The sequence below is a fragment of the Canis aureus genome, chromosome 28 (assembly GCF_053574225.1).
Source record: "Canis aureus isolate CA01 chromosome 28, VMU_Caureus_v.1.0, whole genome shotgun sequence".
Taxonomy (NCBI): domain Eukaryota; kingdom Metazoa; phylum Chordata; class Mammalia; order Carnivora; family Canidae; genus Canis; species Canis aureus.
The window spans coordinates 24584045-24603183 of NC_135638.1; the positions used below are offsets into that span (position 1 = coordinate 24584045).

Consider the following 19139-nt stretch of genomic DNA (forward strand, 5'->3'; position numbering starts at 1 on the left):
TTGAATGATAGAAAATGTCCATATAGTATCTGATGTTTTACAAGTCATAGAAAGCCCTCCCAGGGGTTATGCCATCTGCCTATGTGTGTCATGGTTCCATGGTCAAAGAGGTGATGAAGCAAAGGGCTTATTATAAAGTAACAATTTTGAACTTCATCTGAGCCTTGTGCTCCTGAGAGCAGTGACAGCTGAGAAACCTCCCCATCCTTTTGTAATTCTTTGTTTGAGAAGGGACAAAATGGCTAAACAACTAACCAGGTAACTGCAAAAGACCACCATGTCTCTGAGTTAAGACTCCTCTCTACTCTTCCTCAAAGACTCTCATGTTTTATAAAACTCCAAGTTTTGTCCATCTTTGAGATCTTTATCAGAATGAATGTTGTCTCTGTTGCAATGGCGTGAATAAAACTATTTCCTTAACTGTCTGGAGCATTTTGTCTTTCAGGGTTTGGTGCCACAACTCAGATATTATTTGTCCCTGCCTCAGGATCCTGTTTACCCCTACCAGGTAATGAGACCCCCTCAGAGCCATTGTGCTTCAGTCCTGTGTGGTGATCCAGAGAGCCAAAAGTGAGCTCGGTTCCTAATCCTGTGTTCTGGACTCTTGTCCATTCATACCATGATGAAGATTTGATTCAATACCTTTTGAGTACTTGTTTCATATCTGGTGCTAGATTCTTCTGCTTTCATGGTCTGATCATTTTGTGGTTTCTGTAAATATATCAGTGGTTTATAGGGATCTAGTTTTCTTGGTTGAAAGACAGCGAATGTGGTGTGTTCATCTTTTCTGTTTATCTTTTTCCCTGTCTTGAGTTAAAATCAACTAGGAATTTATACCCACTACGAATAAAACCCTATTTAGACCAGTGATATTTTGTTTCTGTGTTTATGCTTGACTCAGGACTGAATTTTTTAAAATAAAGTTATAAGCTCTCTATTTGTGTCTGTCTGTTTATATATCTGTAATTCGAAAAGGTCCTTATATCTCACTGTGTAAGTATACAGCATTTTCCTACCCTTCATGGTATTAATAACTTAGATTATAAAATCTCTTAAAGGAGCCCTACTCTGATTGACTTAGTGATAAAAAGCACTTATGTAAGCTGAATATTCCCAAAATATCTGGATTTAAGGAAATTAAACCTCAAATATTTTCAATGTTAAAAAAGAGGTATCGTTATAGAATTGAGCCCACAAATGTTTCAAGAATTCATGTGCACATAATTTAGGTAAATCCTTGGCAAACAAGACTCATTATTTTGATTTAATTAAAAGCAGCTACATATTTTCTATTAGATCAAGGTTAAGTATAATATACATGTAGACCTTTTTTCTATTTAGTATATTTTTCCTAAACATTTGCAGGTTTGCTGATTGAAAAAGATACTACTTCTACTAAATGTTGAGATTATAAAAAATGTTTATTTTAACATTTAACCAATATTTAACCAAAACTGAATCATAATTTTGACAAATTTTATTTCAACAGTTTTGTAGACACTCTTGCAAAGAAACAATGGATATCCACCCAAAATGTGGTTCAGACTGGAAACTGATCATGCCACAGGAAGACCAAGAAGGTAGGAATATTACTCACATTAGGAGGCTTTCTGGAGAGAGCAGGGCAGGCCTCCCAAACAGGTTCAAAGTGGCTTGAAAGAGAACAAGGAGACTGGCATGGGTCTTTTATGGTGGCTAGGGGAGGGGCTGGAGTGAAATTCCTGCATGTAGGCAGGGGCTTGGCATGGTTTAAACTTCCCACCAGTAGCAAAGAAGGAAGCACGTGGTCTTTCCTATCAACTTGTCCACAGCAGCCAAACATCAACTTAGGCAGACTCCTAATTACAAACAGTATCAGTGTTCTGTAATATGTCAACTTGAAGATAATTTCTAAGATTTTTAGGTGACTTAAGACCTTGTATTGATATTAAATTGAGTTAACAGGGGATCCCTGGGTGGTTCAGTGGTTTAGCACCGCCTTCAGCCCAGGGCATGATCCTGGAGACCCGGGATCAAGTCCCACGTCAGGCTCCCTGCATGGAGCCTGCTTCTCCCTCTGCCTCTCTCTCTCTCTCTGTCTGTCTTTTATAAATAAATAAATAAATAAATAAATAAATAAATAAATAAATAAATAAAGTTAACATTTACTAGAACCCGGGGATCCCTGGGTGGCGCAGCGGTTTGGCGCCTGCCTTTGGCCCAGGGCGTGATCCTGGAGACCCGGGATCGAATCCCACATCGGGCTCTCGGTGCATGGAGCCTGCTTCTCCCTCTGCCTGTGTCTCTGCCTCTCTCTCTCTCTCTCTGTGTGACTATCATAAATAAATAAAAATTAAAAAAAAAAATTTAACATTTACTAGAACCTAGATCATTTCTAGGTGAAACAGAATACTGAAACATTAGTTACTAAGCATAATTGTGGTTATATTTTTGCCTCTTATTTGTTTGGTACAGAGAGAGTATGTATTTGGGTCTGTTAAAGAACACGTTCATTTTTGCCACTTTGAGAAGTTGCACTGTGAGAGATGTGTTTGTGTTAAGGAGATGAGAGTAGTTTTGCTCTAAGGTAATATGACTTGTTGCTTCAGAATAAGAAGAGAAAAATGTAGGACAAAACCCAAATGAATACAAAAAGTTGTGGAGGGTATGCTAAAAGGGATTTTTTTATCTTTTTGTAATGGTCAAAGTTGACTAACGTTTGATGGGCATATTAATTTCCTTTTGCTGCTATAACAAATTACCACAACTTAAGTAGCTAAAAACAGTTCAAAAGTCCAAAATGGGTTTCACTGGGCTAAAATCAAGATAGCAGTGCTGCACTCCTTGTGGAGATTCTAGGAGACCAGCGATTTTTTTTTCCTTTTACCCTTGTAGAGGCTGCCTGGAATCCTTGATTCATGGCCTCTCTCCATCTTCAAAGCCAGTAATAACCAGTTAGTCTTTCTCACATTACATCATTCTGACATTGACACCTCTGCCTTTCTTTCACATTTAAACAACCATTGTGATTACATTGAGTCCACCAGGTAATCCAGGATAATTCTGTTATTTTAAGGTCAGATGATCGGTAACCTTAATTCCCTCTGCAACGGAATTAATTCCCTCTTGTCCTGTAACATAATACATTCACAGGTTTCAGGAATTAGGAAGTGGACATCTTGGAGGGGCCATTTTCCTGCCTACCACAATGAATTTATTTATAAGATTTTCAAAAAATTTTATAACAGAGGCACCTGGGTGGCTCAATCAGTTAAGCATATGACTTATGATTTCGGCTCAGGTCATGACCTCAGGATCCTGAGTTGGAGCCCCATGTTGGGCTCCATGCTCAGTGGGGAATCTACTTGAGATTCTCTACCCCCTCCTCCCACCCAGTGTGTGTGCACTCTCTCACTCTCTCTCAAATAATAAATACATAAATCTTAAAAAAAAATTTCCTAACAAACGTTATACTAGTACAAAGACAGAATTTTGTCTTCTCAGTTAATATGGAAAATTTTTCTTAGATTATTGGCCTGCTTTAAAAAGTGGTTGTAAAAGGTCTTTCTTATCTTCCGTATAATCTGTCTAGATCACTGCCCAGATCCCTATTAGGACTCTAGGTTGTCTGGGAACTGGCCCTTTCCCTCAGAATATGAAGAAGCCCTGTGAGTTGAAGCCCAAAGACTTGATATAAATCTCAAAGCGTTCATCACCACAGCAATCCATGCATGGGCCAGAGTTTCTTCTGGATGTTAAGGGAGAGTCCTGTCTGGACTACTAAATTCTCTCCCTCTTTTTTGAGACATTCATTAATGAGCATTCTCCCTAGAGCAATAGCCTAATAGAACATTTCCTTAATTGTCTAGTACATTTTCTCTCTCACAAAAGCAAAACACCATCCTTAAATTACCTATTTTCCAAGCTGACTTTTGCTTCACTTGGAACCTCTCCTCTTAAATATATTCATCAGTTGTTCAGAGCATGGGGTCTGGAGCAAGTTGCAGATTTTGGCTCTGTCATTCATTCTGTGTGACCATGGGCAAAGGACTTGATCTTCCTATGCCTCAATGTACCTATCTGTAAGTGGGAATGATGATGATGATAATGGTAATGATGATGGTAGTGATAATGATGGGATGATGATGATGATGATGATGATGGAACTTACCTCACAAGGTTGTTATGAAAATAGCTCAGAACAAGTGCCTGGTTCAGATTGCTATACACATACCTGCTATTATTATTTGAGGACATCTAAGGCTCACCAAGTCCTAATATTCTGAGAGTTTATGTCCTATTCCATTCTTCTAAACAGAAATTTCATGCTCATCTTTAACCCCAAGGCTTGCAGAGCATATACATTGTAGGAAAACAATAAATATTGAGTAAATTTATGGAATATGAGTGACTGGATGAATTTTTGGAGGTAGGAAGGAACTATAGGTGAGAAAGTAGATATTATTATAGCAAAAGATGCTAGTTTTCATCAATTGTAATATTTCTTTACAGTTAAATGGCAATTTGAATTCTAAACTCTCTCTCACAGATGTGTCATTGATGCTCAGAAATCAAATTAAATACATTTTGTTAAGGAAACGTGTGCTATACAGCAGCTGATATGATCAAGACCACTGTACTCCATGTTCTGAGGTCAAGACATGTGAGGTGGTGTGACCTAACTTCAATTAATGACAGCTGTCTCTGGAAACCTGGTTTCTTTCCTTAGGGAAACAGTATAAATTAAAGTCTAGCCAGACTGAAATGCATCACTGCTCAACTGAGTAGAGAAACTTGAATTCACACTTTGATTTGTCAGGAAGACAGAAATGCTTTCAACAAATAATCAGCCCCATCATTCTTCACACCAAATGGAAATATGCAGACTTATCCAGGCACCTAATGTAGGAAATCTTTTTAAACTTTAAAACAGACAGTAGACTGTGTGTCATTTTTTAAAATTAAGCTGTAATGTGATATTCAGTTTATATTCTGAAACAAATCAATATTCCAGGCAATCAGCCATAACTCTTGCTATATACTGCCCTCCAGTGGATTGCTGTCAGACATAACCTCTTAACATTATTTAAAATAACTAAAGCTTTCTTTTCAATGGGATGTTAGCTCTTTGACATAAACTTTAAAAATGCATTTGAAAATACTAAACAATAATTCTCAGAACTATTTTTTAGTTACCTTGTTTTTAAATGATCTGGGGTCAAGGTAAAGTACCTATTTATTTCTCCTAAAGCTTGGCTCTCCCTCAAGAGTTTGCCATAGTGTTGGTTTATTTCTGTTTTGACCCATGTCTTTAGTGAGCCCTGATCTTACTACTACTTCTAAATCCACTACTTCTAAAAAGAGGGATGACTTTACACTTGTCAGAAGAAGCTCACATAGCTCCTTTAAACACTGCCTTGACAGTACTGAGCAAGCAACCATTTCTTCGCATTTTACAAACAAAAGTCACAAATCAATGATAAAGTTGAGAGTAAAATTGAGATGCTCCCATTTCTGGTGACCCCTGGGTGTGTGAAGGTCTGTTAACAGGAAGTGACTTCCAGCACACTGATTTGACTCATTCCATCAGAATTTGGTTTGATAAAATGTTACCTGTTTTCTTCATGGCTATCCTATTTCTCACCACCTCTGTTGTAGTAACATTTTCTGTTGTTTTAAAAATAATACCTCACAGTAGGGCTATTCCTCATAATGTAATTTTCTTCCTCATTTTCTTTTGTAAACATTATGCAGCAAACACTCTGCAAAACTGGAATTTAATGTATGAGATTTTCTCAGGGCAGGAAATTATGACGAATACTAACTAAATAACAGGGCTCTCACAGGTAACTAATTATATGGAAAAGAAAATGACCACAAGGACATTTCTGGAAGAAAATTATTGGTTTTTTTCCCTTTAAAGTAAGCATGACTAAAGCTAAGCTCAATTTAGTCCTCTAAATATACACATAAAATATGAAATAATTCAGCAGAAACTAGCCTCCTTCTAGCTGGTAAAAGACTTCTTTAGAAGTGAGATTCTAAAATATTGTTCTAGTAGTAATTTACCACTAGATTGATGAACATTGAAAATATGTTTGCAGAGTAATGAAATTTTGAGATAACAGCACTTCAAGTCATGCTATTTGAGTTTATTTTGAATGCATTTCTATATTCTATTTGCTTATCAAAATATTCCAATACTCACAAAAATGAATATAGGTAATTTTGCTTAGCCTGTAATAATAACCTGAATTACATTTTAAATATTCTACAACTAAACTTTGAGATAAATCTCTTTACAGAATGTGTTAACAACAACAACAAAAAAGGTTAAGAGATCAAGAGGAGTGCTTGAAATTGATTAAATTTGACTCTAGTGTAATTTGATATATTCAACATGTATTTTCTTATTCATTCTCTTGCTCAAAAAATTTTCATTGAGGGACACCTGGGTTGCTCTGTGGTGAGCATCTGCCTTCAGCTCAGGGTGTGATCCCCAGTCTGTGAGGAGCACATGCTTCTCCCTCTGTCTATGTCTCTGCCTTTCTCTGTGTGTCTCTCATGAATAAATAAAAAAAATCTTTAAAAAAAATTCATTGAGCATCTACTATATTCCAGAATGTAAAATAGGGAATGTTCAAACATGATCAGGAAGGTCCTCCTCTCTCTCCCTCTCTCTCTATCTCTCTCTATCTCTGTCTCTCAAATAAATAAATAAAATCTTTAAAAAAAAAAAAAAAAAAAAAAAGAGGCTCAGTCAGTTAAGTATCTGTCTTTGTCTTTGGCTCAGGTCATGATCTCAGAGTTCCAGGATGGAGTCTTGTATCTGGTTCCCTGCTCAGTAGGAGTCTGCTTCTCCCTTTGCCCCTCACTCCATTCATGCTCTCTCTCTCTATATATATTTTCTCTCTCTCTCTCTCTCATTGTCTCTGTGTCTTTCAAATAAAGGTTGTCTGGGAACTGGCCCTTTCCCTCAGAATATGAAGAACCCCTGTGAGTTGAAGCCCAAAGACTTATATAAATCTCAAAGCGTTCATCACCACAGCAATCCATGCATGGGCCAGAGATGCATGTATTCAAATAAATAAATACATCTTAAAAAAAAAAAAAAGGAAGGCCCTGCTGAGGAGGAATTCAACATTTAGTAGACAAGGCAGATGGGTAAATAGATAATTAAAATACAATATAGTTAAATATTATAATAGAGGCATATAGAGGTTATTATGGGACATTTCACAGAAGGGGCATTATTTGCATTTTAGAAAATAAGTGAGTTTATTTGTACACAGTCTGCAATGAGCCTACTCCAAATGCAAATGTAGCGAGGCACCAAAAAGGCTGGCTTGTATAAGAAACTACAAATAGTTCCATTTGGCCTGAGTAAGGGAAGCCCGGAAGGAAGGGGGTTTGCTGGGTAGGTGGGGGTCTTGCATGTTTCAAGAAGTGCTTTGGAAAGTTTATGGAAATAGTCGAAGAATTTTAAGTAGGATAATGATATGATCAGATTTAAATTTTAGAACGTGTACTCTGATGGAGGAAAAATGTGAGGGACATTTCATTAGCAGTAGACAAGCCCGTTAAGAGGATTGGAGGTATTCCAAATATGAGATGATGAGAAATGCAAAGCCAAAAAGACTGTAAATCTAATGAAATACATCTTAAGAAACTTACATTATTTTCCAGATTTATAAATTCTGTAAAATGAGTCTTTTATAAATCATATCAAATCATTTCTCAGTTGAAAATGTATAGAAGTAAAATTTCTAAATGGAAATATAACCACATATTATTAACATAAAAGGTGTTATTCATATTTTATTTATTCTTTCTCATATGATATTCTGTACACCAATTTCTTTTTTTTAAGATTTTTATATATTCATTCATGAGAGACACAGAGAGAGAGATAGAGACATAGGCAGAGGGAGAAGCAGTATTCCTGAGGGAAGCCTGATGAGAGACTTGATCCTAGCACCCTGGGATCACGACCTGAGCAACAGCAGATACTCAACCACTGAGCCACCCAGGCATCCCCACCTATTTGTTCCTTATTTGTCAAATATATGATCAGACCTGAATTTTGCCCTCTCAAATACATCCCATCCTTTTTTGGGTGATTTTAGTCATTTAAAAAGCATTATTCATGGATCAAAAGAAATCTCTGAATTAAAATCAGTGGGGGGAAAGAAGTGATAGGAAAAAGATGACAAGAGACAGTGATAGACACTTAGGATAAATCACTGGCTGATAAATCACAATGACTGAACACAATCTAGAACACAGTGCACTGATCCGTAATTAGAGAGAGCTAATCTAAGAATCATTTATAAAGGTACCTCAATCCTGGTCCAAAAATAAAATAAAAACGAGCCAAACTTCAATGCTTAAATGAAATCACACTGGGGGAAAAATAAGCCAAGCTCTATATATTCTTTATGACAGCTGAACTCAATTTTAGTAGGGAAAAATTAAACAAGAGTGCTTAATTTAGAAGAAAAAAAAGCAAACCTGGGTGTGTTGTCATGACTGAGGTGCACTTGGGCCTTCACTCCAGACTGGATGCAGAAGGCTCCTGATTCAGAACCCTCTAGGTGCCAAGTGCCACACAGCCACCTGCTGACTGCGCATCCTTGGACACATTATTTAGTCTGTGTGGGCCTAGTTTCTTCATCTTTAACACGGTATCATGGCACTGTTGACATTTTTAGGCCAGATAATTTTTTATTGCAGAGGATAGTCTGGAACATGATCCCAAGCTGTTTACCCTGGAAATTCTGAGTGTGAGGTGTGAGGTGAAGCTCCTGCCTGCCTGCAGCCTTGTTTCCCTATGGGTGACTGCTTAGCCACACATCTCTACCTTATAGGTACGATGCACCCAAGCTAAATCTTTGAGAGGAGCAATATTTCCCATAGAATTAAAATCTACAAGAATGGCACCCTGACTAAAAACAAAAGGACTTCATATTACAAAGTCAACATTTAGGTTTTTAATCTTAAACATCTGCATTTTAGTCACTTCACAATTTTCCTTAAGAATTGTAGAGTGGAGGGATGCCAGGGTGACTCAGCAGTTGAGCATCTGCCTTTGGCTCAGGTTGTGATCCCGGGGTTCCAGAATCAAGTCCCCCAACAGGCTGGGAGCCTGCTTCTCCCTCTGCCTGTGTCTCTGCCTCTCTCTGTGTGTCTCTTATGAATAAATAAATAAAATATTTTTAAAAATTTCCCCCCAAAATGTCATCTTCTATCAGCAGTTAGTTCTCCAGCCATTGGTCCAAGTGTTGAGGACAAAAAATTACCCCTGAACCCACTTATAGAGAGTGAAACCATATAGGAAGCAGGAGAAGGTATTTAAATATCTTTAAAAAAATATTTTTTATTTGTTGGTTTGTTTATTTCTTTGAGAGAGAGAGAGCATGAGCATGAGCAGCGTGGGGAGAGGGAGAAATAGACTCCTGCTGAGCTGGGAGCACGACATGGGGCTCCATTCCAGGACCCTGGGACCATGACTTGAGCCAAAAGCAGACATTTAACCAACTGAGCCACACAGGTGCCCCTTAAATATCTTTGGTGATTTCTGCCATTTCTCTAGGCAGAGCCACTTCAAATACTCCATGTGGTATGATCGACTACAGAAATAGAAAATTCTCAGGGAGGGATGCCTGGGTGGCTCAGCGGTTGAGCATTTGCCTTTGGCTCAGGGCGTGAACCTGGAGTCCCAGAATCGAGTCCCACGTCGGGCTCCCTGCATGGAGCCTGCTTCTCCCTCTGCCTGTGTCTCTGCCTCTCTCTGTATCTTTCATGAATAAAATCTTTTTTTTTTTTCTTAAAAAAAAAAGAAAATTCTCAGAGAGGTATGGATATTCCTCTTTCTGCTCTCATCAAGAATAATAGTATTAACAACTATAATCCAGGGTCCACTCCAAACTTTTTGAAATATTTTAATAGTCTCGTAAGCAGGCTAAATGACCCTTGCCTAGTTACTTATCCTTATATCCACATGCCAATTTTGCCTCCAAAATAGAAATAGCTTCCAGTAAATCTAACCAGGTGGTACTTCTATATATGGGGAATTGCTGCCAACATGGTGTAAGTTTATGAGTACAAAGAAAAATCTTCTATCCCAAATACCTCTGGTACCCTTTTCTCAGGCATTTGGGTTTCATGTCTTTGAGATAAGAGTTTGCTTCATCTCCAAAGTGGGAGTAGTATTAGGTAATTAGCTCTTTACCAACAAGACCGAGAGATGAGATACACCTGGAGGAGCGGAAACCTGGAGGAATGGGCACTGCCACGGAAAGGAAGAAGGAAACCTAAAAAGGAATATGGGCAAATGTTGAAGACAAGCTTGTTCACTACACAATTTTTCTAAGGGCCATTCCATTCCAATTCCCATGATTTCCCTATTTTCTTCTTACTTATTAAAGTTAAAATTGTGAGATATAAAAAATCTTCTTGGATGAGCTACTAGGCCACTCAACCGAACTGAATCAGTGTTCTACTGATTAGGTTTACTGCTAACTCTAGAATTCATTGTTTGAAAGAAATAATTAGAACAATTTTATATAAAAAAACAAACAAACAAACAAACAAAAAAGGACAATTTTATAGCCATCAGCAGCATTGAGGATTTCAGAGTTCTGCAAAAGCAAACATGCCACCTGGAATTGCCATAGAGCTTGAAATGTGTATAAGGCCCCAGTAACTTTCCAGAATGTCATGATTTATTATTATTTTTCTGCAACAGAATATATGAACACAAAAGCATTTTATAAGGACAATGACACTTTCTCTTAGCGTTTGGCTTGGAATCTATGTCACATTCTTGATTTAGAGATAAATCATAGTTCCTAAAATGTTCAGGTAACAGAATTCCAAGCTATTACCTTTGCAACCAAAATCTGGAATAATATTATCTCTAGGAGATAAAAGATCCTAAGACAATAAAATAGAGGATGCCAATATGAATGTGTGTTATTACTGTACATGTACCAGGTGCTTAGCCTATGTTATCCCATCTGTGGCAGAGACTTTAGTCATCCCCTATGGTCATGATATCTTTCTTACATACTATTAGTAATAAAGTTAAATATTTTTAAAGTTTTTATTTTCATTGCAGTTATTTAACATATAGTTATATTGGTTTCAGGTTTACAATATAATGATCTAACCATTCCATACATCACCTAGTACACATCATGACAATGTACTCCTTAATGACTCCCATCACCTATTTACATTCAGAGTAATTACTGATTGATATGTATTTAGTAGTGCCATTTTATTACTTGTTTTGTTGTTGTTGTTTCTGAATATTTTCTCTGATTCTTATCTTTCATGTTTTACTGATTTGATTTTCTTTAATGATATGTTTGGCTTTCTTTCTCTTCATTCTTTGCATATTCATTAGTGGCTTTTGATATATGATTATCATTAGATTTGCATATAATCTCTTCTGCATGCGGCAGTCTATAAAGTAAATGGTAAATGAAGTTTGAATTCATTCTTTTCTCCTCTTCTCCCCACATTTTAGGTATATGTTATTATATTATATTTTATTTTTTTAAATTAATTTATTTATTCATGAAAGACAGAGAAAGACAAAGAGAGAGAGAGAGAGAGAGGCAGAGACAAGGTAGAGGGAGAAGCAGGCTCCATGCAGGGAGCCCGACCATGGGACTCGATCCCAGGTCTCCAGGATTACGCCCTGGGCTGAAGGCAGTGCTAAACTGCTGAGCCACCTGGGCTGCCCAGCTATTATATTTTAATACCCTTTTTTTGGTGAGTTTCTTAACTGATTTTTTTTACAGAAATATTTATTTTTATTGCTTTTGTGTTTCCTACCTCTGCATTGGTCTCTCCTTTCTACTCAACAAATCCCCTTTAATATTTCTTGCAGGGTTGGTTTAGTGGTCATGAACTCTTTAGTTTTTGTTTGTCTGGGAATTTCTTTATCTCTCCATCTATTCAGAATGGTAGCCTTGCTGGATAGAATGTTCTCAGCTGAAGATTTTTCCCATTCAGCATTTGGATATATCATATCATTCCATTCTGGCTTGCAAAGTTTCTTTTTTAAAAAAAATAAAGAAGATTTTATTTATTTGACAGAGAGAGAGAAAGAGAGACCACAAGCAGGAGGAGCAGGAGAGGGAGAAGCAGACTCCCCGCTGAACAGGGAAACTGATGTGGGCTCAATTTCAGGACCTCAGGATCATGACCTGAGCCAAAAGCAGATGCTTAACTGACCGAGCCACCTAAGCACCCCTGGCTTACAAAGTTTCTGTTGAAAAGTCTCTTGCTAGTCTTATAAGTTTTCCCTTGTAAGTTACTGATTTTTGTCTTGTTACTTTTAAAATATTGTCTTTGTCACTGTGTTTTACCATTTTAATTACAATGTGTCTTGGTGTGGATCTGTTTTTGTTGATTTGATGGAAGTTCTTCGTGCCTCCTGGATCTGGATATCTGTTTCCCTCCCCCCCCCCCCATATTGGGGAAGTTTTCAGTTACATTTTCTTCAAATAAATTTCCTGTCCCTTTCTCTCTCTCTTCTTCTGGTACTCCTATAATATAAATACTACATTTGAAGAAACCACTGAGTTTTCTAAGTCTATTCTTGTTTTGTGTAATTCTTTTTCCTCTCTTTTGTTCAGTTTGACTACTTTCCATTATTCTGTCTTCCAAGTAACTCATTGCTCTCCTTCTTCCAACCTGCTGTTCATCCGATCAAGTGTGTTTCTCATTTTACTTCTCATTTTATTGAGCCTTTTATTATCTGCTATGTCATGTCTTATTTTGTATTAAGGGTCTCACTCATGTCTTCTATTCTTTTCTCAAGTCCAGTGAGTAGCCTCATGATCCTTGCTTTAAATTCTCTATCAGATATGCTACTTATATCTCTGGCTGTGGCCTTTTCCTGCTCTTTCATTTAGGATACATTTCTCTCTCCTTGTTTTGTCTGCCTCTCTGTGTCTATTTCTGTGTGTGAAGAAAGCCAGCTATGTCTAGAAAAAGTCAGAAAGTCAGCTTCTGCTCTTGAAAGTAGTAACTCTATGAAGAAGAGCTCCTGCAATGCAGTGTCCCCTCTTCACCAGAACCTGGCACTTCAAGAGAGTACCCTATGTGTGATGCTTACTCCTTGCTATTGTATCTGAGTCACTTTTCCTTTCAATGCAGTCGTCTTCCCTGACTCTCTGCCTGTTGTGAGCTGTGATTGTTCTCCGTGGTGTTAGTGAGAGCCAGGTAGGCAAGTTCTGAGGGGGTGTTCCCTCTGGGGAACTTGGGAGCAGAGCAACAGTGTTACCAAATTTGTATTGGACCACTATTCCTATGCTGTATCACCCAAAGTACTGTGATAGCTGGGAACTGCATGCCAGGGTAGTCAGGGACATGAGGCTGGGTGTAGCACATGACAGTGGCTGGGCATGGGGTGGGTGTGCAGTGTGGAAGCAGCTGTGCACCCAGTGGCTGTGTGGGGCATGTACACAGCTTTAACAAAATTTACCCTGAACTCGGCCAAGGCTAGCAGGCTTGGAGTAGGCGAGTCCTTGGGATACCTTGTGAGCATAGTGCACTGATAGCAGGTTAGGTAGCAAGTGTCTGTGTCATCTTGCCTCCTGCAGGTGGTTCTGTGTTTATACTTCAGGATGGGGGAGGAATATTGCCTGGTGCTCCTTCATCTTTGAAGTCCTCCAATGTGCTCTGAAATCAGTATAAACAGATGTGTCTCCCATTTGCCCCTGGTTTTGTGTAAACTGCCCTTTTTATTTCCTGTCCAGGCAGTCTGTTGTCTCTTTGAGCGTGATGATCCAGCTATCACTCACCTTCCCAGCTTGCCTCATGCCGAATCAGCTGACTTTTAAAGCTCCAGACTCCAAGTCCCACTAGTTTTACAAACTCAGGTGATTCAGCCCCTCTGTTTTTTTTTTTTTTAAGATTTATTTATTTATTTTTATTTATGATAGACACACACACAGAGAGGCAGAGACACAGGAGGAGGGAGAAGCAGGCTTCATGCCGGGAGCCCGACGTGGGACTTGATCCTAGGACCCCAGGATTGCACCTCAGGGCCAAAGGCAGGGGCCAAACCGTTGAGCCACCCAGGGATCCCTAGCCCCTCTGGTTTTTAAAGCCAAATGTTATGGTGATTAGTCTTCCCTGTGTGAGCTCCATGGTGCAAGGGCTCATGTCTCTTCCCTCTCCACCTGCACAGCTTCCTCCCTCCTGTGGGCAGTCTCTGTCTGCCTTTCTGACCTTCTTACCCTTTCAGATGCAGCTTCTTCTCTATGTTTAGTTGTGGAGTTTGTTCTGTCAGTCTTTGGATCGCTCTCCAGTTTATTGACTTGAATGCTGATGATACCTAGTTGTAACATGGGACAGGGTGACTTCAGGGTCGGTCCTCCTACTCTGCCATCTTCCCAATCCTCGAGTTAAGAATTTTAATTGAGACCATAACTGCTCAGCTGGTAGCTACAATTTTAAGATGGCACTTGTAGCAAAAGTGTGACAGTATGTCTAATTTCCAGACAAGGGGGCCTGAGTGGAATGATGTGCACAGCTTCTATATCTTGTCCTTAAAAGAAGAACCACACTGACTACAACTTCACCCTGTTGTTTCATGTAAGAATAGTAGATGAACTATATGTTCCCACTGCTAAGATGTGGAAATAGGCATCTTAGACACAACTAGACGATAAATGTTCATCATTGTTAAACAACAGGGTAGGAGCCTGGATTCTGAGGATCAGACAACTACCATCCCAGGCCTGAACTGTGTTGGGACTTTTGCATTACAGAGAAACAAACTTCCATCTTGTTTAGTCAACTATTATTTTGGATCTGTCATTAGCACCAAAATGACTCTCTGATAAATCATTCCATCTTTACAACAATCCTAAAAAGGAAAAGTTATTATCTCCATCTTACAAATGAGGAAATTATAAAAACAAAAAGAAAAACCTACCAAGTTTCCAGAACCAGTAAGTGGCAAACCTAAGTCTAAAACTCAAAGCCAGGGGTGCCTAGGTGGCTCATTCAGTTAAGCATCAGTTTTGGTTTTGGCTCAGTTCATGATCTGAGGATCCTTGGGTTGAGTCCCACATTGGGCCCTACACTCAGCTGGGAGTCTGCTTGAGATTCTCTCCATCTGCTCCTCCCCCTACATGTTCATGCTCTCTCTTTCCTCTCTCTCTCTCTCTCAATCTCTCTCTAAAATAAATAAAATTTAAAATCTTTAAAACTCACATCCAACTTGCCACTGTATCACTGAAACTCTTACTATGCTAACACAGTTTTATGCTAGATCTGGCTTTTTATGATCTCAGAACAGGCATGCTTCTCCCATTTCAGCCTCAGTTTTTGTTGTCTGTAAAGTCTAGCACAGGAAACAAACCACCCTTAGTATCTAAAGCAGAGCAGGATTAATACAGAAATTGTCATCCTTACAATTCTCTGCAAATTTTGGAGGAGTTGTCACTGGATTTTTGGTTTTAAGGTCACACCACCTTAGATGTGGCCAGGAAATAGCTGCTTTTACTAGTAATGCTGCCTCCATTGAGCTGTTTCACTGATGTGAGGTTGATGACTCAGAGGGCAGGGTCTACCCAGAACTTCAGCTGAAGAGGAATCTGGGACTTTTACTTTTCAGCTCCTCCACATAGGAGGAGATCTATAAGGAAATGAAGGTGAATGCACAGAGAAAATTAGAATAATCTCTATGAATCCTGGCCCCACTTCTTATTCACTGGATGTCTTTAGGTAAGTCACTTAACCTATTTGTCCCTCAGGTTCCTCATCCAAATGTGAGGATAATAACAGTACTTGTTATGTAGGGTTGTTGTAAAGATTAAATTAGCATAAAATATATAAAATATTTAGAAAGTGACTGACACATGTTATCTATTATAATTGTTATCATTATCATCATTAAGCCTATTCTAATTCCAAAATTCTCTGGTATTTATTTCCTAGTGAGTCCAAAAGGTGAAGAACATAGGTGACCAACTTCAAATTCAAACAACTTGAGCTAAAAATACAGAATTTTAGAGACACATGTACCTTCAATTTAAGAAATTCAAGAATAGTCCCCCAGATCCTCTGATATTAGCTGTATGAGGAACCATTGATTGTTGGAGCAAGTCTGTGATATATCTCTTCTGCTGAGATTTCTAAGATCCTCTTAAATAAAATTCACTGAGATTTCTGGTCAGTTTTCAAATACTACTATAGTAGAGGCTGAAATTTTTCCTGTAATAAATATTCTCTCTCTCTCTCTCTCTCTCTCTCTCTCTCTCCTAGTGATAAATTCCCTGATTCTTTGGCTGGATATATGCTGACCAGAATAAATATGGAATTTCAGCCTCCTTGCACCTAGGATGAACACATGACTAAGTTCTGTTCCATCGGCATGAACAGAAGTGAAACTTCACTTTACCATTAAACAGAAAACTGTACCTTCTCCTTCCTTTTTCCCTTTCTTCTGTCTGTGGTATGCTGCTTCCCACTAAAACTGCCTTATAAAAGTTGATTGTTAAGACATTCAGTAATCTTGCAAGCCAGTTATTAAGCTGTTGGTAGTTTAATGTCAGCCATGGTAGGAGTATTTACAACATGGAAATCCATAAACTCTAGTCAGAGCCAATGTCCCTCAGTTGGGAACTTTTTTTTTTTTTTTTTTTTACAGTTAGTTTGCAGCACCATTTTCCTTGCTCTCCTAGAATCAGGATACTTGAGTAAGATCTGTGGCCCCATATGATGAGGGTAGGTCCTGAAGATGGCAAAACAAAGAGAAGTATGAGTTCCTAATGCAGAACAAAGCCATTGTGCCAGCTTTGACTCTCTATGTGTGAGACATACATTTATATCTAGCTCAGTGATTCTCAGTAGGGGACAACTTTGCCCCCCTGGCCCCCAGAGGATGTTTACGAGACATTTTTGGTTATCATTTTAACTGGGACAGTGTGGTTGTTTCTGGCATCTGTGGGTAGAGCCCAGTGATGCTGCTAAACATCCTACAATACACAAGAAAGTCCCCATCTCCAAGAATTATATGGTCCAAAATGTCAACAGTGCCAAAGTTGAGAAATCCTGATCTGGTGTAAGCCACTATTTTGCTGGATTTCTATTACAGCCAGAAAACCTGCTGTAGCCTAACTAATAATACAAATATACAACTGAAATCTCCAATATCCTTTTATATAAATACTAATGCATACATATACTTATATATATATTTATATATGTACATGCACTTACATAATAAGCTTTATTTAAAATAAAATTTGAAGGAAACCACTTATAATGGGTTTATCATTTTTCTATTTTTAAAACATTAATTCCTTAAAATCTCTGAGTACTGTTCTGGGCAATGGAAGAGGTAATTTACCAAGTGACTAGAGAAGTCTAAAAGACTTAATGCTTCTTCAGAAAATGAGTAGCTCACTCTTACCCAGAATCTTATATTGGGAGCAAGAGGTGAGGGTGTTAATATTTCCCCTCCAAGAAAGTGGTAAACCTGAAGTGCTCTCTGTAATTTCCTCCGAAATTACACCAAGGATGTTATTGAATTTGATCAATGGAGTTCCTCTGATCACATAGAAGTAAAAATGGATTCTGTGGAAATGTCCATTGGGGAAATAAAAATGTTGACAAAGATAAATAAATAGAAATTCAAGCTATCCATGGATGTTCTGTTGAAATAAAACTGAAAGTGCATATTCTGTAAGACCAGAGTGAACCTGAGAAAGAAAAAGCAATACTTTCCCGTCTTTATGTAAGGGAAAAGGGACAGAGTTCTGATTTCCCCAAAGCAAATACATTGTTTTAGGATTAAGTATTAACAAAAGCTTATCTATCATTTATATAATGTGAATATTTTATCTATAATGTAAATTATATAGGTGTGTATGTATGTGCATATAAAGTACACTGGTGAGTTCTCGTATTTTAATCATAATTATAATTAAAATAAATTTAACCTGATTTTATCTCTCATATTTTACCTAATCAAGGAATCATACTTTTGCAAATAATAGTAACCCTTTTTTTCTGTAATTTCAGACACATTCTGTGATTTCTACTCCTTAATTCTGTCTGATTTATTTTTACCTTTTTTTCTCTCTAAAATTCTTCCCAGTTTGTGATTTCATCTATCCCTCACCTGCTGAGCAAAATTACCTGGTGCTCAAAGTTGTCAAGTACATTGTCTCCCCAAAATGTCTAATATTCGCCATCATTATCATTTAGAATCAAGGCACTTCCTTACCAGCTCCTCAATTGAAATCTTTTACTGATTTATGAAGTCTTAAGGCATTTATTAATCTAATCACAATGAGACATACATTTATTGAATAGCTTCTCTGTGCTAATGCTCTGGAGGAAACAAAAATAAATCAGACAGGTCCTCTTCTTTTTTTTTAATGATTTTATTTATTTATTCATGAGAGAGAGAGAGAGAGAGAGAGAGGGAGAGGGAGAGAGACAGACAGAGGGAGAAGCAAGCTCCCCACAAGGAGCCTGATGTGGGACTCGATCCAGCATCCTGGGATCACACCCTGGGCCAAAGGCAGATGCTCAACCGCTGAGCCACCCAGGTAACCCAGACAGTTCCTCTTCTAAAGAAACTTACACTCTATTAAGATTCAGACTTTTTTTTTTAGTTCAGACATTTTAAAAAAATTATATTTCATTACATCATGCTTGAAGCAGAAGTTGTTATGGCTTAATAAATCAGCGTAATATTAAAGTGATACATAGTGTTTTATGTTAATATATTCCTGAATTTTTATGCTAAGTAATTTATTATCTTTTGGATAGTGCTTGCTTTTTCAAAGGAAGATAAATATTGAATTTTGAAGAATCTCTAATTCCTCTTTATAATTTTCTATACAGTAATTATTACTGTAGTTTTCTCCATGTGTACACAAATTCAGCCTTATAAAACTTAACATATATGTGCAAAGAACAAACAAAACTGTAGCCTGCATTCCACTCCTGACTCAGAGGTTGCAGACTGGTACCCAAGTCACTTCTAACCCCAAATAGGCTTGGTTGAGCACACACTATCATGTTTTTTAAAACTATTTTTTTCCGTACTACAGGCATTTTATCATGCACATTATTACTTCTGTGCTTTTTCCTCTGTTCCTCTGATCTTCAGGTTTTGG

At 37.9% G+C, this 19139-nt stretch overlaps 1 long non-coding RNA gene across 1 annotated transcript in view; it reads left to right on the forward strand.

Annotated features, from left to right (window-relative positions):
* The first annotated feature begins 442 nt into the window (after positions 1-442).
* Positions 443-19139, forward strand: part of LOC144300213 (uncharacterized) — a 69578-nt gene continuing 50881 nt past the window's right edge. Inside the window, exons 1-2 of the long non-coding RNA XR_013366806.1 lie at positions 443-508; positions 1490-1580. This is a non-coding gene — a long non-coding RNA (uncharacterized LOC144300213). The remainder of the gene's footprint in view (positions 509-1489; positions 1581-19139) is intronic.